Raw genomic sequence first — 22908 nt, forward strand, 5'->3', positions numbered from 1 at the left:
TGCTCTTACTAATATATGTGCAAAACAATCCTGTGTCATGGGAATTTTTGCTTTTCTTTAATTCTTCCTACAACTTTTAGTTAACACTAACCTCATGTGACCAAAACCTGTCCCATGGGATATTTAAATTTACTTAAAATCTTCAACATTCCATAGATAAAAAGCCAAAGGAAGAATTTCAGATGTCCCCAAGAAATTGGTGGTATATATATCACCTTTCATCTTCTTTTGACCTATTTGTGAATTTGCTAAATGTAATTTAATCTGTAACCTGACTTAGTTTACATATAGAGTTTGTTTGATGAAGTTTGTTTCCTTAGATTTATGAGATTGACTCTTTTTAATTAAATTTGTTCAGCTTGTATAATATTGAAGGAAGTATGGGATTAAGGATCTATCTCCTCTTTAATGTTTTATAGTCTAAGACAAATGTATTGCAAGATGTCACTCTGGTGTAATTTTGCCTATAACAGGCCTTATCAGAGTACTAAAGAATGTTCAGATTTTCCCTAAGGCCTGAGCCTATGCTTGAGACTAATAATAAAACTTGGGTTTAACTTCTATAATTTCTGCACTGTGATAAATATATTTTAGCAGCAGTTACATAGCACATGAACTCAGAGAGGAGATATTTTTCCTGGTGAAATAGATGCTATTATTTTCCCATTTTGCAGATGAGAAGACTGAGGCAGATAACAATTTAGTGACTTGCCCAGGGGCACACATCTAGGAAGCATCTGAAGCTAGACACTCACATCTAGTGGTCTATTCACTGAACCACATAGATGAACCAACAACCAAATAAAGAATACCAGTATTAGCAAGTTGGCCATCTCAAATAACTTTCCTATTTGCCCTTTCCTGAGGGCAGCAAGAAAAAACAACAGAGGAAAGATATGATAGCCAGCCAGTAGGCTACCCACCAAATTAATTTTCCAATGAGATATTACATGGGATTTTCATGGTTTCAAACAGTGTATATAAATAAATCAAGCACAAACTTGCTGAGCCTATGCTCTGTTCTAAGCACCATGAGGGGCACAGAAGAGGCAGAAGATATAGTTCCTGTCTTCAAGGAACCAATAATTAAGCACATCCGACCTTCACACAGACACAATTCTGAATAATACAAACTATGGCATAATTAAGTGGTAAATCACACAGGGCAGATCATAAATTCAATGGACTTTTCTCAGTTCTCATTCTTCTTGACCTCTCAAGCATTTGACACTGGTTTACAACCTCTTTATAATGGAGATTTTTGCCATCTTGGTGAGACTTCTCTGTCATTGTGCTTTTTCTACCTATCTGTTGGACGCATTTTCCTCAGTCTCCTTTGCAAGATCAACATCTATGTGTTGCCCCCTATGCTCCAGAAACTTTTTTTTGCCTCTAAATTATACAATGAACTCCTTTCTTTGGAATTCAAAGTTCTTTTATAATGTGACTCCAAACTATTTTTTCAATCTGATTATACATGACTACCTGTAATGGGAATGCAAATTTGGAAGATCTTCCCTGCCCCTAGGCTAAAGTGCACCTGAAGCCTGGGGTGGGAGGCTTGTTTTGCAGTAGATACTTCTTGATTGGCCAGTGAGTCAATAAGGTTGTTACATTCTCTGAGCCAGGAGAAGGCTATATAAGCCCTGATGTGAGGCTTTGTTTTGGGGGCTCACTTTGATAAGTGTTCTGTGATTTGATATGTATTCTGGGAAGCCGTTGTCCAGGGCCTGCCTCCCCCCCCCCCTTTGAAAAACCCAGATGTGGAAACCCAGATGTTGACTGGGTATGGATGTAATGGTTGGACAGTCTGGAAATCTGTCTACTTGGTCTGTTTCTGTCTTGATAATTCTGCATGTATACTTTGAAGTTCGGAGTGCTGACCTTTTCTCCTGAACAAGGTAAACGATATATGTCTGACTGATTAAAGTAAGCTTGTTAACCCATTTTGAGTTGCTTTCCTTTAACAAAACAGATCCAAGAACCTGTATGGGCAGCCACCCTGAGCACGCTTGGGGTGCTTGCTGCTACACTACCCCTGACACAGTCCATATTTCAGCCTAACTGTCCTCCTTACTGTCCCCTATAGGTAAAAGTTCATCTACTGTGTCTGAGCCTTTGCACAGAGCTATCCTTCATTTGTGGAATACTCTCCCCATCATAATTCTGCTCCTTCCAGCCTACTCTCCCTTCAAGGTCAGCAGGCTAAAGTGCTATCTCACTTAAGAAGCCTTTCCTGAAATTCTGTCATGTTTATGAATCAGCAAAGAATTTACAACCAAATAAGAGATAAAGAGCATTACAGGATGTAAGATAGATAATTTTGATTATGTTAACCTTAAAAGGTTTTACACAAAAAAAAAAAAAACCAAATGCAACCAAAATTATAAAGAAAGCAGGAAACTGGGGGGTGGGGGGATTTACAGCAAGTTTCTCTGATAAAGGCCTCATTTCTCAAATATACACATAACTGAGTCAAATTTATAAGAATACAAGTCATTCCCTGATTGATAAGTGGTCAAAGGATGTGAACAGGCAGCTTTCAGAAGAAGAAATAAAAACTATCTATAGTCATATGAAAAAATGCTCTAAATCACTATTGGTTAGACAAATGAAAATTAAACAATTCTGAGGCACTACTTCACACCTATCAGATTAGCTAATATGACAGAAAAAGAAACTGACCTTTGTTGCAAGGGATGTGGAAAAATTGGGACATTAATGTTTATTGGTAAGTTTTGAATTGGTCCAACCATTCTGGAGAACAATTTGCTATAAAGGGCTATAAAACTATGCATAATCTTTGACCCAGCAATGACAAAGAGATCAAAGAAAAAGGAAAAGGACCTACATGTACAAAAACATTATAATAGCTCTTTTTGTGGTAGCAAAGAACTGGAAATTGAGGGGATGCCCATCAATTGAGCAATGGCTGAACAAATTGTGTTATAACTGTGATGGAATACTATAGTGCTATAACAAATAATCAGAAGGATACTTTAAGAAAAACCTGGGAAAACTTATATGAACTGATGTAAAGTATTTAAGCAGAACCAGGAGAACATTGTACATAGTAACAGCAATATTTTACAATGCTCAATTGTCAGTGACTTAGTTATTCCAGAAGTATAACGATCCAAGACAATTTTAAAGGACTTACGGTGAAAAATGTTATCCACTTCAGTAAAAGAACGGATAGAGTCTGAATGCAGACTGAAGTATATTATTTTTACTTTCTTAATACTTCTTGCTTTTTTTTAATAATGTGGCTAATATGGAAATGTTTTATATGATTCCACATGTATAACTATCACATTTCTTGACTTATCAATGGATGGAAGAGAATTTGGAATGAAAAAAATGTTTTAAATGAATGTTTAAAATAAATGATTAGAAAAAAAGAAGAGAGAGAAGAGAAAGAAGAAGCCTTTCCTGATTTCCCTACTTGTTAGTGCTTCCCCTCTCCCCAATCACTGTGTATTTATTGTATAAGTATCTTGCATTTGCTTATCTGTGGATATGTTGTAACTGCCCGGTAGAAGGAAGATTTCTTGAGGGCAAGGACTATCTCAGCTTTGTATCTGTGTGCCCAGAACCTAACCCAGTGATTGGCGTAAGGTAAGTATCTAATAAATGGCTTGTTGGTAAATTGATTGGAGATTTAGAAAACTACTGGCCTTAGATTTTGAAATTGTAACATTTTTAGAGAATCTACTTCACCAGGTACTTTTTTTTATATCAATAATGGAAATTTTGAAGTGGGAAACAGCTTAAATTTTTTAAAGATACCTGTTACATTCCAGTTAAGTTATTCATAGTCTTTTATTTTATTTTTTTATAATATGCTCTTTTCCAGTTCTTGTTTATGGAAAAATAGAGACCAGTCTAATTCTCAGATGACAAATAAATAACTGTGCCAATAGAACATTTCAGTAGGCAGAATAAAATCTGCTGTGTTCAATGCAAAATATGTCAAATTCGTCTCTTGAGATATTAGTCTAACATTTAGGCTTGATTAACTTTGACCAAACTAAAGAGGGGGAAATGCTATATTATCTCCTCCTCCAACAGGGAAGCTATTAAAGGCGACAGAAAACATCAAGTTTGTCCAGCATCACATTCCAACCTCCACAAAAATCCTCTTCCAATACTTCCATCTTGGTTTGGAGGTGACTCTTGGTTCTCACAGGCTATGTCAGGAAACCACAAGTTCTGGCTGGTCCAATCATTCTGAAAAGACTTGGAACACAGCACAAGTATCAAACTGTGTCAGCTATCTTGGGACCAATGAAACTGAATAAAAGGTGGTTAATCACCACAAGTTTGGGCATTAAATTCTTGACCCTGGTGACTCATAACACAGAAAAAATACAAAATTTGCCTTAGTCATATAAAACCACATAACATTCTCATAAAGAAGTTACTGGAATACTGGAAAGGGGCAAAAAGTACTAAAAGTCACACACATATCCAACTGCAAACTAGTGGTGAACTTGGTGAACTCCCCTTCCAAGTTCCCTTCACCCTTTAGGACCAGTCTTTCAGGAGCAATTATATCCTGCCTTCTGGGCTAAGCCCTACCTGAGAGATGTCTAACTTAGCTATGAGCCTCCCTCACTAACGAACATACAGGCAGACTTTAACAGAAATCTAGTCCAACCCCAAATTTCACAAATTAACTAATGTTTAATAAGTACCTACTATGTGTCAGGCACCGTACAAGGCATTATGTATACAAACTGAATGAAACAATCCCTATTCAGACAGAGGCGGGATTTGAACTCAGGTCATCTGACTCCAAAGCCAGTGTTCTTTCCATCCTAAAACAATGCCTTTACTTTATGTACTATGTTAAGAAGCATCAGCGTCAAGCAAGAAAGATGAAGAAGGGATTTTCTCTTCAACATGCATGACCAGATACCTTCAGAAGAATTCTGCTATGGAGAGCATGAAATTTTAAAGGGACCTAGGGATCATTCTATGAAGATTTCACCAATTACTCACCCCTTTGACCCCTACTAACATACTTTCTCCTCTCTATAAAATCTTTATAAGAATGTTCTTTGTACTCATTAAATGTGAGAGCAGCTAGAAGGCCATAGATGGTGCTAAACCTGAAATCAACAAGACCTGATTTTCTGGGTTCAAATCCAGTCTCAGATACTTCCTGGATATATAACCCTGGGAAAGTTATGTAACTTGTCTGCCTCAGTTTTCTCAGTTGTAAAATGGGGACAACAAAAGTACCTACCTCCCGGGGTTGTTTTAAGGATCAAATGAGATCACACACACACACACACACACACACACACACACACACACACACTCCTATCCAGATGACGATACCTCTACATTCACACAATTGTCTGAGATGCTGATAATAATAGACCCCAGGGTGGTTACTATTTGTTGATTAAAAAAAAAAATAACTAACTAGGTACAGCAAAATGAAGACTTACCTCAAACAGGTTGTATGCCATGTATATACCAAAACCATACAAGATTTTATTACAGAAGTCACTACGGAGAAAACTTTGTTCAATTACCTGCCAAGCATAAAAAGGAGAAGCATGTGTTTATGCAAGGAATTTGTAGGCGTCATGGACAATGTCTGCTTCAGAGTCTAAATAAAGATTCCCCACCAATGCTGAGGTTCTCCAAATGTTCTACATCACAGATAAAATTACATCAAACCCAAAAGTACTACAATGTCTCATCAATGAAATACAATATCCTTTAAAAGAGATCAGTCAAAATATAAAATAATGGGTAGGGAATTTTTTTTTCAAACATAGTGTACAGACTATGGCATGCATTTGAATGAGAAATCCATTTATGTCGTCCAATAGTATCACACAAAGTATGTGTTTATCATAATTTGTGTGATACTGATGGCCTACCTTAATGGGTTTCTTATTCAAACATAAATATATCTATACATACTTATATGTAGTATATAAATATATTATGAAATATAAGTACATACATGTTTATCTACCTGTAACTATATCTATTCATACTAGATTTCTCTTGGATACATTAAAATATAAGATCTCTGAGAGCAGGGATTTTGTATTACCATCATTTAGCACAATGCCTGTGCATATAGTATTTGCTTAATAAGTTTGATTGATTGACTGATTAGATCTCTGGTTTCATTAATATAAGGAACTGACCATGAAGGGGAAAACCATAATTTAAAAGAAATACAATATAAAAAACAGAAGAAAAAATAAAACTAGCTCTCATAATTTAAAATGTGAATGGATTAATCAACGTTATAAAATTAAAGAGTGACAGATTGTATAAGAAAACTACATACTTTAAGCTTTTGCTTACATGAAAAACATTTTTTTAAAAATAAACATAAAACTGAGAGAATGGAAAAAAATTATTATGCATCAACATTATCTGAGCTTCAGGAAAACATAAACAGTAATGCAATAGTTACAGAAGACTTTAATCTCCCTCTCTCAGTTTTAAATAGGTATAAAAGAAAAATAAACAAAAAGTAACATATGGAACTGAATAAATTTCTGAAGAAATTAGAATTAAAAACCTTATGGCATCTTCTAAATGGGACAGCAAAATAATATGCATACTTCTCCATACCACATGGAATTTTTACAAAAGTTGGCCATGTGCTAGGGCACAGAGATATCACAAACAAATATAAAAAGGTAGAAATGGTTAATACATCTTTTACCATGCATAAGACCGGTTCAGGGACTACAACAAAAAATGCAGATCCAAAAGGAGATTTAACAATAAAATCTTAAATAATGAGGGAGCATAAAAACAATTAATAGCAATGTAAAAGAAAATTATAACGATGAAACAACATACCAAAATTCCTAAGATGCAGCTAAAGCAGTACTGGGTTTGGAGGGTAAGGGGGAGACAAATCATATTCTTAAGATCACACATTAATGAACTAGAAAAAGACAATTAATTAACTTAATGTGCATTTTTAAAAATAGAGAATCAACAAAGAAACTTAAATAAACACAAGAGATGTTAAAATTTGGAAGAGAAATAAATAAAATGGATACATCAATAATAAATAGATAATTAAAAATATTTAAAAATTGACAAAATTAAAAGCTCATTCCTTGAAAAGACAAATAAAATCGATAAACCCTTTACCAATCTGATTAAAAGGTACAGAAAATCAAATCAATAAAATAGCAAATGAGCAAGATAAAATCACATCAAAGCTAGACTGCACAACTGATCAATAATATATTGAAAACACTGCATTTGAGTCCCAAGCCTACTACTTACTCCATGTTCATTCTTGGGCAAATCACTTAGCCTCTCACACATACCTGTAGTTTCTTCATTTATACAATGAGGGGATTAGACTGATCGCCTTGAAAATCCTTTCCACCTCTAAATCTATGATGCTATGAAATTATGACCACATTTGTCTTTATTCTATCCCAGATAAGTAAAACTTGTAAATCTCCAGCTAACCAATGAATTGTACAGTTGGGACATGAAGTTGTCCTTCTATCACTGCTAATGACTAGAGCTTAACTTCTTCAATTCCCTATCAATTCACTTTTGTCACCTTAAAAATGCATCCAACTTCACTGAAGGTCATAAAATATGATGCATCACCTTCACCAGCTCATTGCTCAAAGTAAACATTCTCCAAGCTGACAAGGTGCTCCATGATCCTCCCCACACACCTATCCAATTATTTTGTCACTCTCATCTGATTACCAACCCTCTGCTTCTGGAAGGTATCTTTTCTGTCTGCTGCGCTTACCAGTACCCTCCCTGATAATTACTCAAGCTGTTCCATATGTCTGGAATGCCCATCCCACTCTTTTCTGCTTATCCAAATACTTCTCGTTCTTCAAAGTATGGCTCAATTTGTTATAGGAAGTTTTTACTTCCTTTTATTATTTGGGATTCAGGTCAATCCTCCTGTAAATTTCGGTTAATAAAAAGACAGTCTTAATATTAGCCATACCTGACCAAAATGTGTCCCATGGGATGTAAAAATTTTACTTAAGAGCCTTAGATAAGAAGTCAGAGGAAGAATATCAGCTGTCCCTGATTCCTTGGCAACTTGTAAATCCTCCTCCTCAATGAATCTAATTGTGAATCCTTTAAGTATAGTTTAATGTGTAACCTGATTTAGTTTACCTATTGGTTGACAAAGTTTATTTCCTTAAGGGACATATGAGATTATGACTCTTTAAACTAAAATAGGGTAATGGTTGCATGAGTAAAGACAATAGGGAGTTTGCCAGAGATGTTCTGGTGGTAGAATCAACTGTATTTGGCAACTTACTGGATATGTGGGGTAAGAAAGAAAGAAGAGAGAGACCTTAAGAACCTAGGTTATTAGATGGATGGTGGTACCCTGGACAGAAATAGAAAGGTCTGAAAGAGGAGTGAGTGTTGGATGAAAGACAAGTCATTTAATCACTCCAAAGCTCAGTTTTTGAACTTGTAAAATGGAACTAATACCTAAAATACCTACCTCACAAGGATGTCAGCATAAAATAACATATACAACACTTTGAAAATCTTAAAGCACTATATTACATTAGCTACTGTTTACATCAGTATTACTGTTTATCCAACTCACTTGGGTACTTAATAGGCTACTTGGCATTATTACTTAACTCTTTCATATGTTCAAGTCTCAGTTTCCTTAACCATAAAAAGAGGATTTCACCTATCCCCCAGGGTTGTTGTGAGGATCAAATGAGATAATATTTGGAAAGCAATTAACACAGTGAGAAGTATATAGTAGTTCTTAATAAATGCTGAAAAGACTTACATGAACTGATGCAGAATGAAGTAAACAAAACCAGGAAATATATCGTACACAGAGAAATATTGTATGAACAACTGTGAATAAATTAGCTATTCTCAGCAATGCAATGATCCAAGACAATGGCAAAGGAATGAAGATGAAAAATGCTATATGCCTCCAGAAAAAAAATTGTGGTATCTGAAAGCATACCAAAGCATAGTAATACTCATTTTCTTTTTCTGGGTTTTTTTGGGGGGAGGGAGAGGAAAGATGAATTTTTTTCTACAAAATGACTAATATGGATATATATTTTACATGATTGCCCATGTACAACCTATATCATATTGCTTACTGTGTCAGGGTGTGTGGGAAGGGTGGGGAGGCGATAGGGAAGGATAGAATTGGGAACTTGAAATTTTAAAAAAATGCTAAAAATTGTTTTTACGTGTAATTGGGTAAAAATATTTTTTTTAAAAATAAATGCTTGTCCTTTCTTTCCTTCCTCCCCTTAATCCCTCAAGACAGAAAAAAAATAATGGATCATAATGGTTATTTGATGAATATTTGCTGAATGAACAAATAAATGAATGAATCTCCTGCTTGAGATGTATGTTGCCTACATACACCTTCATTTGTTTTTTTTTTGTTAGAGTATCTGAATTAGGTTGCAGTAAAATTAATTGCCTAACAAAGCCTCTCAACACTTTCCACCAATCTGTGAGGCTATTTATAACATTTTCTACCTTCTGGAACAAGTTTACAATTCTAAAGAACTTTTAAAGTTGAAGAATTTTAGAACCTTTAGCATGATTCCAAAAGCAATTTCTATCTTCTGGAGAGGAAATCCTTCAAGGTTCATGGTGGTTTAGTAATCCCAACTGAGTTCTTAATGATTAAGACTGGCCCCAATCATTGGATTAGATTAACAATACTGTTGTGAGCAAATATCATTAATATCTTTTTCTTCCACTAGAAGCTTCAAGGAAAACTTATCAAGCAGAATTGAAATTGGTGACATCCCATGTTCTGCTGGGCAAGTTTACTTGTCTAATGTGCTGACTTTCAAGGGACTGGCGGAATTTTTTGCACATTTATTAACCAAAAAATTTCCTGGAGAAGAGATTAAAGGTTTTAAAGTAGTGCTTGTAGGTTATAAGAAAATGCTGTCCCTGTCTTATTCATTACACAGCCAGTAAAGTAACTAGAAACTATGTTTTGGGAGGTTTTTTTTAAGTGCAATGGGAATAGATTAAAAAACATGGAAAACAAAATCATGAAAATGTCTCCTTTGCTCTCAACCTCTCAGCTGGCAGACAGTGTAAGGACAGCAGTTGTCTTAGCCATTTTCCTCAAGAATGGCAACTCTTCAATGCCCTGGAACAGTGTCATGGTTGTGCTCCTTTCTGCTTCCCTTCTGAGTCTTCAAATCCTCTAAAGTAGCTTTTTGTAAACTAATAGAGGTCATGTGGATAACAATGTCATGTTTATAAAGGGTTTGTGAGGTTTAAGCAGCACTTTCTGAACTGTCTCATAAAACACCTAGTGCAGTATCATGTACAAATGGGAGAGGTGCTTTACAAATCACATTTAATGATAATGACAAAGATCAAATCATCTAGCCCTCCAAAGAATGTCTAATGAACTAGTCATGACTTCTGCCAGGGCCTTCTTCCACTGAAATGGGAACTGGGGCAAATAGAGGTTAATTGACTTGTCCAAGGTCACACAGCTGATTTGTATCTGATTTGTATATTTTAACTCAGGTCCTCCTGATTCCAAGCCCCTAACTCTATCCACTGGACCATGTAGTTACCCCTTGAATTCCATAATTAGCCCACTTCCCATGGCTGCTTTCACTCTTTAGCAATGCTTTGAGACCTAGAAGCATCGATAATCAAACAGAAAACTGGCTATCCAGTGACTAAATAATAACTGGTATTTATACAGTGCTTGAAGGTTTGCAAAGTGATTTATATACATAATCTTATTTAATCCTCATTAAAACCTGGCAAGGTAAGTAGGGCAGTTTTTGTTACCCCCACTTATTTTTGCTTTTGGTCTCAGTCTGTGATTTCATCAATGAAGTTAGCTTCCCTGAAGAGAAAACTGCCTCTATCAATGCTGTTGAACAACCTTTCTGAAAGTGACAGTTTGAGAATGCTACCTGGGACACTGGGTTCTCTCTCATCACTACCACCTCCACTTCCCCCTCCCACCAAGTCCAAGTCCAATCTATTGCCAAGTCATGTCACTTTAATCTTCAATATACCCCTTCTTTCTTTTGACCCTGAAACCACTGTATTACAGCTGCCCATCACCTCACACCTGGACCGCTGAATCACTGGTCATTACCTCTCTCCACTCCAGTCCATCCCAGCAAAATGATCTTCTTAAAGCACAGGTCTAACCATCTCTCTCTCTCTCTCTATCTCTCTCTGTCTCTCTCTCTCTGTCTCTTTGTCTCTGTCTCTGTCTCTCTGTCTCTCTGTCTCTCTGTCTCTCTCTCTCTCTGTCTCTCTGTCTCTCTCTCTCTCTCTCTCTCTCTCTCTCTCTGTCTCTCTCTCTCTCTTTCTCACACACACACACACACACACACACACACACACACACACACACACAGAGTCAATAAACTCCAATGGCTCACTATTTTCCCCAGGATCAAATACAAAATCCATTCCTTCAAAACCTGGCCTATTTTTTCCACTCTTCTTGCACCTTATTTCTTCCCATCTACTCTACAATCCAGCAAGCCTGGTTTCTTTCCATTTCTTGAACAAGATATTCCATTTTCAGATTCTGGGCATTTTCAGTCCTGGTTGTCCCCCATGCCTGGAATTCTCTCTCTCTCCTTGTCTCAGCCTCCTGGCTTTCCTGATTTCTTACTAGTCTCAACTAAATTCTCACTCTGTAAAAAGCTTTTCCTAGTCCCCCTTTAATGCTAGAGCCTCCTTTCTGAGATTATGAGATTATCTCCATTTTATCCTGAATATATGTATATGCACATATATGTACATGTATGTGCATATATGCATGTATACATATACTTACACATATATACTTATATATTATCTCCCCATTAGCTTGTGAGCTCCTTAAAGCCAGAGACTGTTTCTTCCCTCTTTCATATCCCAGTATTTAGCACAGTGCTTGGCACAGAATAGGAGCTTAATAAGTGCTTATAGACTTGACTAGAAAGTGAAATGACATACCAATGACACAGCTGTCATTTCAGAAGGAGAACATTACAGATGAGGAAACCGAGGCCAAGAGAAAATAAGTGGTTTGTCCAAGATCGCATGGCTAGGAAGTATCTGAGGTAGTATTGAAATCCAAATTCTATTGAGTCCAAGTCCAATGTTCTATTCATGATGACACACTCACTAAATGGAAAGTGAACACTGCTAATCATGCACATATCTCGGACTGTAGGTAGCTCACCCCTGCCTACCTGGTATAACAGGCATACATTGGTGAAATGCCTTTGAAAATCAGCAGGTTCTGTCACCTATGAATGTTGCAACTAATGTGAATCTAACATTATGAGAATTGGCCTCAGTCAAACTGCAGAGGTTTACAGAAATGCAGTCCTAGGTCCAAGATCTAAGAAAAAGGCCAAGATGCACCAGTGAATATTTCAGCCTAATTCTGGGAAAGAGGAGATCAAATAACTGGGATTTTGCTATTTTCCTGGAGTCATGAAGACATCTTCCTGAGTTCAAATCTGGCCTCAGACACTTCTTAGTTATGTAACCCTGTGGAAGTGACTTAACCCTATTTACCTCCATTTCCTCATCTGCAAAATGAGCTGAAGAAAAAATGGCAAACCACTCTATTCTATTTGCCAAGAAAACTCCAAATGAGGTCAGAAGAGTCAGACACAATTGAACGACCACAACAACCACAATCCCTTCCTAAATGGCAGCCCTTCAACTACTTGAAAATAGCCATCATGTTCCCCCTGAATCTTCTCTCCTACAGATTCAACATTCCTACTTCCTTTGATGACTACTTATAATGACATGGACTCAAGCTCTTCACCATTTTAGATGCAATCCTCAATGTCTGTCTTAAACTATGGTGCCCAGAACTGAACACAATATTCCAGATGTGGTTGGAAAAAGGTAAAGTACAGAGGTCCCAACACCCTCTTACTCCTCAAAGCTAATTTCTATCTTAGAAGTAAGTTCTAAGAAGTCTAGAAAGGTAGGAGAAAGTTAGATTACAATAATTATGTCACACTATCATATAGAATTAGAAGTCTGCTCAAACCTTCCAATCTTTTTTTCAAACTACTGATTAATCATGCCTCCTTCATTTTGTATTTGTGAAGTTGATTTTTAACCCAATTATAAGACTATATTTATCCCTATTGAATTTGATCAGATTAGATTCAGCCCAATGTTTTAGCTACTCAAGGTCTTCTGAGGTCCTAACTCTATCATCAGTGTGTTACATAGCCCTTCCAGTTTTGTGCCCTCCACAAATTTGATAAGAATGTCACCCCAGTCTTTATTGGAGAACTGATAAAAATGTTAAGCATCACAAAACCAAGCATAGACCAATGGGGCACTCCACTAAAGATTTCCTGCAAAGCTAGCATCATCCCTTTGAATTCAACCAATTCTAAATCCATCTAACTATTATCATGTAATTTCTCCACCTTTCCCAAAAATATAGCATGAGACATTTTGTCAAATGTTCTGCCAAGGTCTATGTAAACTATAGCATTTTTTTTTATAAAAATAAAAAGGAAATAAAGCTAACCAGGCATGATCTATTCTTGATAATGGCCATGTGATCTCTCTGTCATCAACATTTCCTTTTTATTGTTGTTGTGTGTTGTTAGGTCCTTTCAAGTTGTGTCTAACTCTCTATTACCTCATTTGAGGTTTTCTTGGCAAAGATATTGGAGAGGTTTGCCATTTCCTTCTCTAGTTCATTTTACAGATGAGGTAACTGAGATTAAATGACTTGCCCAGAGTCACATAGCTTGTAAGTGTCTGAGGCTTGATTTGAACTCAGGTCCTCCTGTCTCTAGGGCCTAACATTCTATCCATTGCACCACTTAACTACCACTTCCTTTTTTAGATAATCATTATTCTCCTCTTTAATGACTGAGTCTAGAATTTTCCTAAAAATTGACATCAAACTCACTGGCTTATAGTCTACAGACTGTTTTCTTCTCTTTGGTGGGGGGAGGCACACAAGAGGAAAATTGGGACATTTGCCTTTTCTTCATTCCTGTAATAGTTTTCCCATTCTCTTTGATCTTTCAAATACCTCTAAAAGTGGCTCAGGAGACAGAAGGGCCTGGTGTGCTATGGTCCATGGAGTCATAGAGTTGGCTGTGATTGAAAAAAAAAATCACATCTGCCAGTTCTGTCAGTACTTGAGAATTTATTTGTTGATCAAGTTAAAATGAATTGATTAAGGATAAGTAAGTGTTCTCTTATTATATATTTATTATCCTAGGTATTAATTAGGTATCAATTCTCTGTTGGTTATTTTTATTCTGCCATTTCCAATGCAAAGATCCTTTCCCTTGGTAGAGCAAGGAGAAGGGAAATAAGACATGAACAGCTTCGTGGGTTTTCTATTGTTAGCTATCATCATCTCACCCACCTCAAGCTATAGTTATCTCCCTTGTCTGACTCTCCTCTTTTCCCTATTATGTCTTTTAAAAAATGTATCCTTTTGTTATTCTTGGGCTACTTCCCCTATTCATGCTTACACTGGTGGGTGCCCAGAGAAAAATTGATTACTGCTCTGTTTGGGGGTCTTCTAGGCATAATCATGAAGGACTAGGGTTTGTAGTATTGTTATTCAGTGTCCCTTAAGTCTAACTAAACATACATTAAGCACCTACTATGTACCAGCTTGCTTCCCTAAAGCTAGATGAGTCAACTTTCAATTAGATTTTTAACAAAGATATTTTCTCAGATATAATAACAAGAACATTAGTTACACAACATATCCTACAAAAGCCTAGAGCATTCTCTCACACAAGTATACCCCTCGACCTTAATTCCTCTCCTCCTTGTTGCCTTCTAAAGAATTATGCAAGGGTCTACTTCTTCAAGGCACTTCCAAAGTTTACAAGGAATCTTTCATCACTTCTCCAACAAATTAAAGTTCCCCTCCCATTATTTAAACCCTAGGGTTGGGGGATGGGGGACAGGTCTTGGTTTCTTCTTTGGTTACTCCACATTTATTCCCTTCCTGACCCAATTAAAGAGGAGTTTACACCTGATAAAAGGATCAGGAAACTAATCTTATGCCTTCCTTGGTAAGGTTGGGTTATCAATCCCTCTTCTCTTAGGCTTAGCTTCCCTCACCAACTATAATTAATTCTTAGTTTTCGAAAACTTGACTCTGTTCTTACAGGACCTTGTCACCCTATTATTTTCATTCTACTTCCTGTCACTGTGTTCACTTTTTGGTACTCATTTAATAAATAATAAATCTAAATTGGCTAATGAGTTCTCTGAGCAATCACATCAGTCTCTTTAGACAGCTCCTATTTATCTTCCTCAGCAAAAACTGTCTCCTTTTCTCTTCAGAATTTCATTCTTAAGAGTTTCCCAGGGGCAGCCAGGTAGCACAGAGAGTAAGAGCACCGGCTCCAGTGTTGGAATGACCTGGAGATCGACTCCCGGGCTCAGACACTTAGCACCCACCCAGAAACACCTGGCCGTTTAACCTTGAGCAAGTTACTTAACCCCCGATTGCTTAAAAAAAAAAAAAAAGAGTTTCCCATCCCTGTAACTGGTGTCCCTTATGGAATTTTAATTCATGGAATCCCACCCATCCTTCCACTGAGCCGTTTAAAACTCAGTTTACTAAAATTTAGAATTCATGTAGAATTTTATCCAGCTTTCTTTCCCTCTATCACAAACTCTAAAGAGATCACCTTTCTTCCCTTCATTGTTCCCATCACTTCCAACCTACTCCCCAGTTCTCTGCTAATGAGAATCAAATCCAGATTAGAATTTCCTATTGTTCTGAAGTATACTAAGGTACTGTGCCCATCCCCTTGTCCCTAGGGGACCAAAGATAGTAACTAACCCACTTTAAAGATTCAGGAAAATGGGGATACAGGGAAGAACAGAAGTAAATGAACAGGTAGTAGAATATCCCAAAAAGTTATTGCTCTGAAGCCAAGGGAACAGAGAGTGGCCAGCAGAAGGATATGGTCAATAATATGAAATACAATCTAGGAAGCTTGGAATAATAGGAAATACAAGGAAGATGGGAGTATGGGAGGGAGTGATTGAATTTGTTGATTGAGAGGTCACTGGTGACCTTTAAGGGTTCAGTTTCAGAAGAATGAAAACAGGATTCAAACTGTAAGGGGACAGGAGCCAGATTGCAATTGAAGAAAAATGGGTGGTGAGAAAAGGGACAGATTAGGGTACACAGCTTTTCCTCTACTTTTTTAAAGTTACCATTTTCTTTAAAGAATGAAAGTATTTTTCCTTTGTCTGCACTTAGAAGTCCCTTTGCGTAAGGAACTCCAGGGGAGGTAACTAACTCTAACAATGCAGATCTATGCTGGACTTGTCATTTTAGGGTTTCCTGGAGCCCTTAGAGGTACCTGGAACCACTTAGACACTATGTTGAAGGCAAACAGTATGTGTCAGAAATAGGACAAGTCTACAGGGGTGGAGAACCTTCGGCCTCGAGGTCACATGTGGCCTTCTAAGGGGTCCTTGGGGTGTGGCCTTTTGACTGAGTCCAAGTTTTATAGATCAAATCTTCTTATTAAGAAGATATGTTCTGTTAAATTTGGATTCAGTCAAAGGGTCATACTTGAGGACCTAGAGGGCCACATGTAACCTCGAGGCCACAGGTTCCCCAATCTTGAACCAAGCCCTTTCTGACTCTAATGATGGAGTCAGAAGATGCACTATACCTCATGAAAGTACAGGAGACATGTCAGGTCTAGGGTTCAGTGTACAAAGGCTCAAATGGAGTAAATGGAAGGTCAGATTTGGGGAACAGTACATAGAATAGTTTGACAACAACAAAGAATACACAAAGGACAATAGGCCTGGACAGGGAGGCCAGAGCCAGACTAGGTTATACCAAGCTAGGTTACCCTAAAAACAATAGGAGTCACTGAAGCTTCATGAATAGAGAGGTGCCATGGTCAGAGCTACAGTTAAGGATTATTCCTCAACTATGTGGAGGATAGATTGGAAAATGGAAAGAATGGAAGCAGTGGAGCCCAATTCAGAAGCTGTTACAGTAGTCCATATTAGGAAACTGAGGCCTGTTAGAGATGAACCTTGAAACTTTTCTAGATGAAATGAGAAGCTGAAAGAGAGATTTATAGAGCCCTGGCTTTTCAACAAATCATAGAAAATTAGAGCTGGAATATGTGTTGCCCTCAAGAATTGCCAGACTTTTTCTACCATGCCATAGAAACCTTGTCACGTTGTAAGCTCATTTCTCCCCTGGACTTTACACATTGGAACTACCCTCCTTCCAATATAACCTCTGCTTCTGACTGACCAGTTCCTAGGGAATCTCCACTGGGGGGGGTGTGCCCAGGTCAATTATGTCTTCATTCCTCTCCAGGCTGTACTCTCCAGACTTTCTCTATCTTTTAAGGACCCTTCATCCCTTTGAATAAATCTCTCACTTTGGTTTCCTTGTATGTGTTGTCTTCCCCCATCAGAACAAGCTCCTTCAGCAAGCCCAAAGGGCTATAAAACTGTGCATACCCTTTGATCCAGCAATACCACTTCTAGGTCTGTATCCCAAAGAGATCATAAAAAAGGGGAAAAGACCCACATGTACAAAAGTATTTATAGCAGTTCTTTTTATGGTGCTCAAGAATCGGAAATTGAGGGGATACCCATCAGGTGGGGAATGGATGAACAAGTTGGAAGTATATGAATGTAATGGAATACTATTGTTATAAGAAATGATGAGTGGACATTCTTCAGAAAAACCTGGAAAGACTTGCATGAACTGATGCTGAGTGAAGTGAGCAGAACCAAGAGAATATTGTACACACTAACAACAATACTGTGTGATGACGAAGTTTGATAGATTTAGCTCTTCTCAACAATGCAAGGATCTAAGACAACTCTAAAGGACTAATGCTGGAAAATTCTATCCACATCCAGAGAAAGATCTGTGGAGTCTGAATGCAGATCAAAGCATACTATTTTCCCTTTTCTTCTTTACAATATAACTAGTGTAGAAATATGTTTAATGATTGTACACGTATGGCCTACATCAGATCACATGCCCCCTTGGTGATAATGGAAAAGGAGAAAATCTAAAATTCAAAATCTTATAAAAGTGAATGTTGAAAACTAAAAATAAATAATTTTTTAAAAAGGAAGAACTTAAGTTCCTTAAGGACCACACTGTGTCTCTGCTTGTATTTGTGTTTTAAAAGCTTAGCATAGTGTCTGGCAGGTAGAGCTGAATAAATACTTGTTGATTGTCATAATACTCAGTGAGCTTCCTGGTGTGTGGAGCATTATTGGATCGGAAATGAAGGGGATTAAGGACAGTACCTTGAGGCTAATCCACTTTAAGGATTCAAGAAGATGGGTAATCGGGGAATAAGAAATGGAACAAATAAAGACATAGTAGGATAACGGAGAGAGTCATTGCTCTGAAGCCAAAGGAAGAGAGAGCAGCCACCAGAAGGAAATGGTCAACTGAGTAAAATAAATGCTGCAGAGAAGAGAGAAAAGATGAGGGCTAGAAAAATAAAGAAAGAAAAAAGGTGATAGAATGTGTCATTTGAAAGGTCACTGGTAACCTTTAAGAATAGTTTCAGTAGAATGAAAACAGAAGCCAAATAGTAGTGGGACAGGAATTGCAACTGAAGAGAAAATGGGTGGTGAGGAAAGGGACAGACATTTTTTTTTTCCAGAAGATTTAGCTGAGAAGGGGGAAAACTCAGGAATCCCAGGGTTCTAGAAGTCTTCCAGGAGAGGAAGGATAAGCCACTTGTTCAGAATATTATAGAAGGGATCTCCATCCATATTCTGGTTGGACTAAATTTAATCTGAGAAGAGTTAGAAGCAAACTTACAAGTCATCAAGTTCACCCCCCTTATTTACAGGTGAGGAAACTGAGAGGTTAACTGACTTGCCCAGAATTACATAGACCAGTGGGTGTCTAGAAAAGGATTCAAACCCAGGTCCTTGTGACTCCAATCAAAAGGCCTTTGCCACTACCCCCACACTGCCTTTTAGGTCTGTGACTCAATGATTCCATTATTCGATACTTCTTCACTATTTTCTGTTAGGAGAGAAAGGAAAAATCCCAAGTCTTCTTTTATAGTATAAAGTGGATTACCATGAAAAAAAATTAGATGAAACCAATACTAGAGAGGCAAAGTGACAATAGTGAGAAACCAGAAGTCAGAACTAGTGAATCAAGTCTTTGGTTCATGCAAATGAAAAAAAGTGGAGTCATGTCATATAGTAAGTAGGCTTATGGGGCACAGTGCTTGATATCCAAAAATAATCACAGATTTATAGAACTGGAAAGGACTTTAAAGATATAATATATATGTATATGTATACACGTATGTGTGTATATAATGAAATCCTAATAAAGCTTTCCCAGCCCCAATATTCTAACTTCATTATAGGTCCCACTTTACTCCCAACTTCCCCCATCCTCCCTCCCCCCACCCCCACCAATGTTCTAACTTCTATATATATGCCTCACTGCTTACTAGAAAAACAGGTGTGTCCCAGAACTCTTACTTCCTACAGAAAAAATAGGTGTGATAGGATCCCAGCTACTGCCCCTACCTAGTCACTGCCTCAAGATCCATTCCCACAGAAACAGGCATGTTCTTTTATTCAATCACAATCATATCATCCATCTAGCCCAAGACAGGACCACCTAACTATCTATCTTGATTAGACAGGACTACAATAGCTAGCCAATTGGAGGGCAACATGACCAGAATGCTTAACCCCCAAACCCTCATCCATTACCTAATATCTTAGCAAACTCCTCCTGCCTTTTTATAATTAATCATATTCCTATATTCTATGTAAATTTTGTGTAATCAGCATCTTTACTCTATAAAAATCCATCTTGCCCTCTCTGAAGATGCTGGTTCCTTTTGGAACCTAGCCTGCATCATGAGAGGCATCAATCTCAATAAATGCCTATACCAACAGTTTTGGTGTGGGCAGAACCCTCACCACAACATGTGTGTATGCATGTGTGTATATGTATATACCATATATGTGCATATATACATGCGTGTATACCTATATCCCCAATGCTACCTCAAACCACTTGTTAGAAAATAGTTCCCCTAGGGGCAGCTATATGGTGCAGTGAATAGAGCACCAGCCCTGGGGTCGGGAGAATCTGATTTTAAATCCACCCTCAGATACTTACTAGCTGTGTGACCCTGGGCAAATCACTTAATCCTAATTGCCTCAAAAAAGAAAAGAAAGAAAAGAAAATATTTCCCCACAAAACTTTTTTTCTGTGCTAAGTTCAATTAGACTTGAGAAGAGGAAAGGAAAAGCATTTCTTATAATTAGAACCCTAAATAATGTTCTTTTAGATTATCTCTACATTTCACTGCCACCATACTTTCACATAGAAAAATCAACTAGAAAATGCCTCTTTGGAACATTCAGGGTCAGCTTAACCACAAAACATAGTTATCATACCAGTTTTGTTAGAGGAAGAAAGCAACATTTGGTATTAAATATATTTCCAATATATCAGTTTAAGTGAGAGAAATGACTTTGCAACAAAGGCACATAGCTGAGGCAAAAACCAGGTTGTAATGAAATATACATACTATACTGTCAATCATTTCTAGGTTCATCCTGGGTTGGAGAAAAAAAATACAGTAAGTTTGGCCTCGGTTTTGAAATGTGATATTCACATTCACCTGCCCTCTAGGGCTGCTGAAGGAGCCAGGTTTCTGCCTCATGGTCAGAAAAAAATGTAAGGAATGGCACAGAGAGAGGAATGACAAAAATCTTCACATATTATCAGGACGAGAAAAAGTCTAAAATGACTGATTTCCTTAGGTACTTATATGGTGAAGTTTTGGCATCCTTACACTGAACTTTTATACGGTCATCTAAAGGTACCCATTACCTCTAAGAATAAAACAATCTAACACACACACACACACACACATACACACACACCACTTAGGATACAAACCAATCACTCTGATTCTCCCTTCCATGTTACAGAGCATTTATCTCCTACATCACATCCCTTTCAGCCTCTCCATTCAAACTAAATTTATGCCTTATTTGTAGAACAGCTACATAATGCTGTGTACAGAACAGGCACTCATTTATTCATTTAACAAATATTTAAGGGTCTATTATGTACCAGGTGCAGGGGCAATATAAAATCTGGCCCTTGCTTGCTAGGCTATGATCTACATCTAAATACCAATGAACTGACGGGAACCGAATTGAATTGAATTAGGAGCAACTGTCCTGCAGCTGGCAATCTAAATGGCTGTGGTGCTCTTCAGCACCAATCCATAAGTGATTTACTCACAGTGACATCAATGTAAATGAAGAGAATACACTAAAGTGATGTCCAACATTATATAATTATAATGATCTTGCTCTGGTAGAAAAGATGGGGAAATACACTTCCCTCCTTTCCTTGGAGAAGTAGGGGACTGAGTACCAAACACTGCAGGCACTACATTAACAGACAGATAGCTAGACAGACAGATGGACAGACAGATAGATGATAGGTATGTGTGTGCATGTATGTGTGTATGTATGTATGTATACATGAGGTAGCTAGAGGGCTCAGTGCATGAAACACTGGGCTTGGAGTCAGAAAGTCATTGGGTCAAATCCAGACTCAAATACTTGCTGTGTGACCCTAGGCAAGTCATTTAACCTCTATTTGCCTTAGAAGCAGCTAGATGACCCAGTGGATAGAGTGCTACAACCAGCAACCCTGAGGGTGTTCCCCTCTCAGCTTGATTTTTTTTCCTTTTTTTTACAATGAAAGGGGCCATCCCTTGACTCACTTCTTAAAGAGGCCTATTCACTGAACAGGGGTTACCTCACTCTAAGTAAGAACCTGAAAAGGCCTTAGCCTAAAAGGGTCAAGGTTTCCCAATGCATTCTGGGCCATCTCTAGTTGTCCTGATGAATATCTGGTCACTGGATCCAGATGGCTCTGGAGGAGAAAGTGAGGCTGCTGACCTTGCAGAGCCCTCCCTCACTTAAATCCAAGTCAACTACAAGTCATGTCATCATTGCCCTGATGCCGTGGTCCTCTTCAAAAATGAAGGACAAACACAATCAAGACCTGGAGTCAGGAAGACCTGAGTTCAAATACAACCTTAGACAATCACTTAACCTCTGTTTGCCTTAATCCACTGGAAAAGGAAATGGCAAACCACCCCCATATCCACAAGAAAACCTTCATCCAGGGTCACGAAGAGTCAGACATGTTAGAACGATTGAAGAACAACAAATACACACATACATCTATATAGGGTGTGTGTATGCACATCTGTGTGTGTAAATGTGTACACTTTCCCTCCCAGATCTAACCTCTTAGGATTCTATAAATCCTTTCAGTTTGGGCATCTTATCACAATGCTTTCTGAGTGACCTTCAAAATCAGAAAAGATGAATAGTCCTCCAATCATTTTTTCTTCTTCTGAAGTTTCTGAAAAAGTCACAGTAACAAACAAATATTGAAATATAGTTCCCTCAAGTCCCAAGTGGCTATTTACCTAGTGGGAGGCGAACACTTCATTTTCCTAGATGCTCTGGCAAGCAGCCATTATCAGCCCTAGGGTACTAGAAATTGCAGTCTGGGATGGTTAACATAAACTTCTAAACTACACATGTTCACACACTTTCACCCCTGGATGGTTATGCCTCTGACCTTTGTCAGGAAAGCCCTGAAGCTTTAGGTGCCTTTCTCCAGCCAAGCAGTCATTGCCCGACCTATTGTGCAGTTCAAACTTTTATGGTCACTCCTAGGTCTGTGAGCTGCAGGGTCTGGGCAGACCAAGCCCATCCACAGCTGCTGGTACAGTGGGGAAAGTCCTGACTCTGGTAGTAATTCACGAAGGGTTATTACTGTGTGACCTTGAGCAAATCATTTAACTTCCCTGGACA

General features: G+C 37.8%; 1 long non-coding RNA gene across 1 annotated transcript in view; it reads right to left on the minus strand.

The window, feature by feature from the left end:
- Window positions 1-3738: 3738 nt before the first annotated feature.
- Window positions 3739-22908, minus strand: part of LOC138147367 (uncharacterized) — a 51354-nt gene continuing 32184 nt past the window's right edge. The window contains exons 2-3 of the long non-coding RNA XR_011164783.1: window positions 5460-5546; window positions 3739-4239 (exon numbers count right to left, since the gene is read on the minus strand). This is a non-coding gene — a long non-coding RNA (uncharacterized lncRNA). The remainder of the gene's footprint in view (window positions 4240-5459; window positions 5547-22908) is intronic.

The sequence above is a fragment of the Petaurus breviceps genome, unplaced genomic scaffold, assembly GCF_028583685.1.
Source record: "Petaurus breviceps papuanus isolate PSGF00001 unplaced genomic scaffold, PetGlider_PUasm1.0 90792, whole genome shotgun sequence".
Taxonomy (NCBI): Eukaryota; Metazoa; Chordata; class Mammalia; order Diprotodontia; family Petauridae; genus Petaurus; species Petaurus breviceps.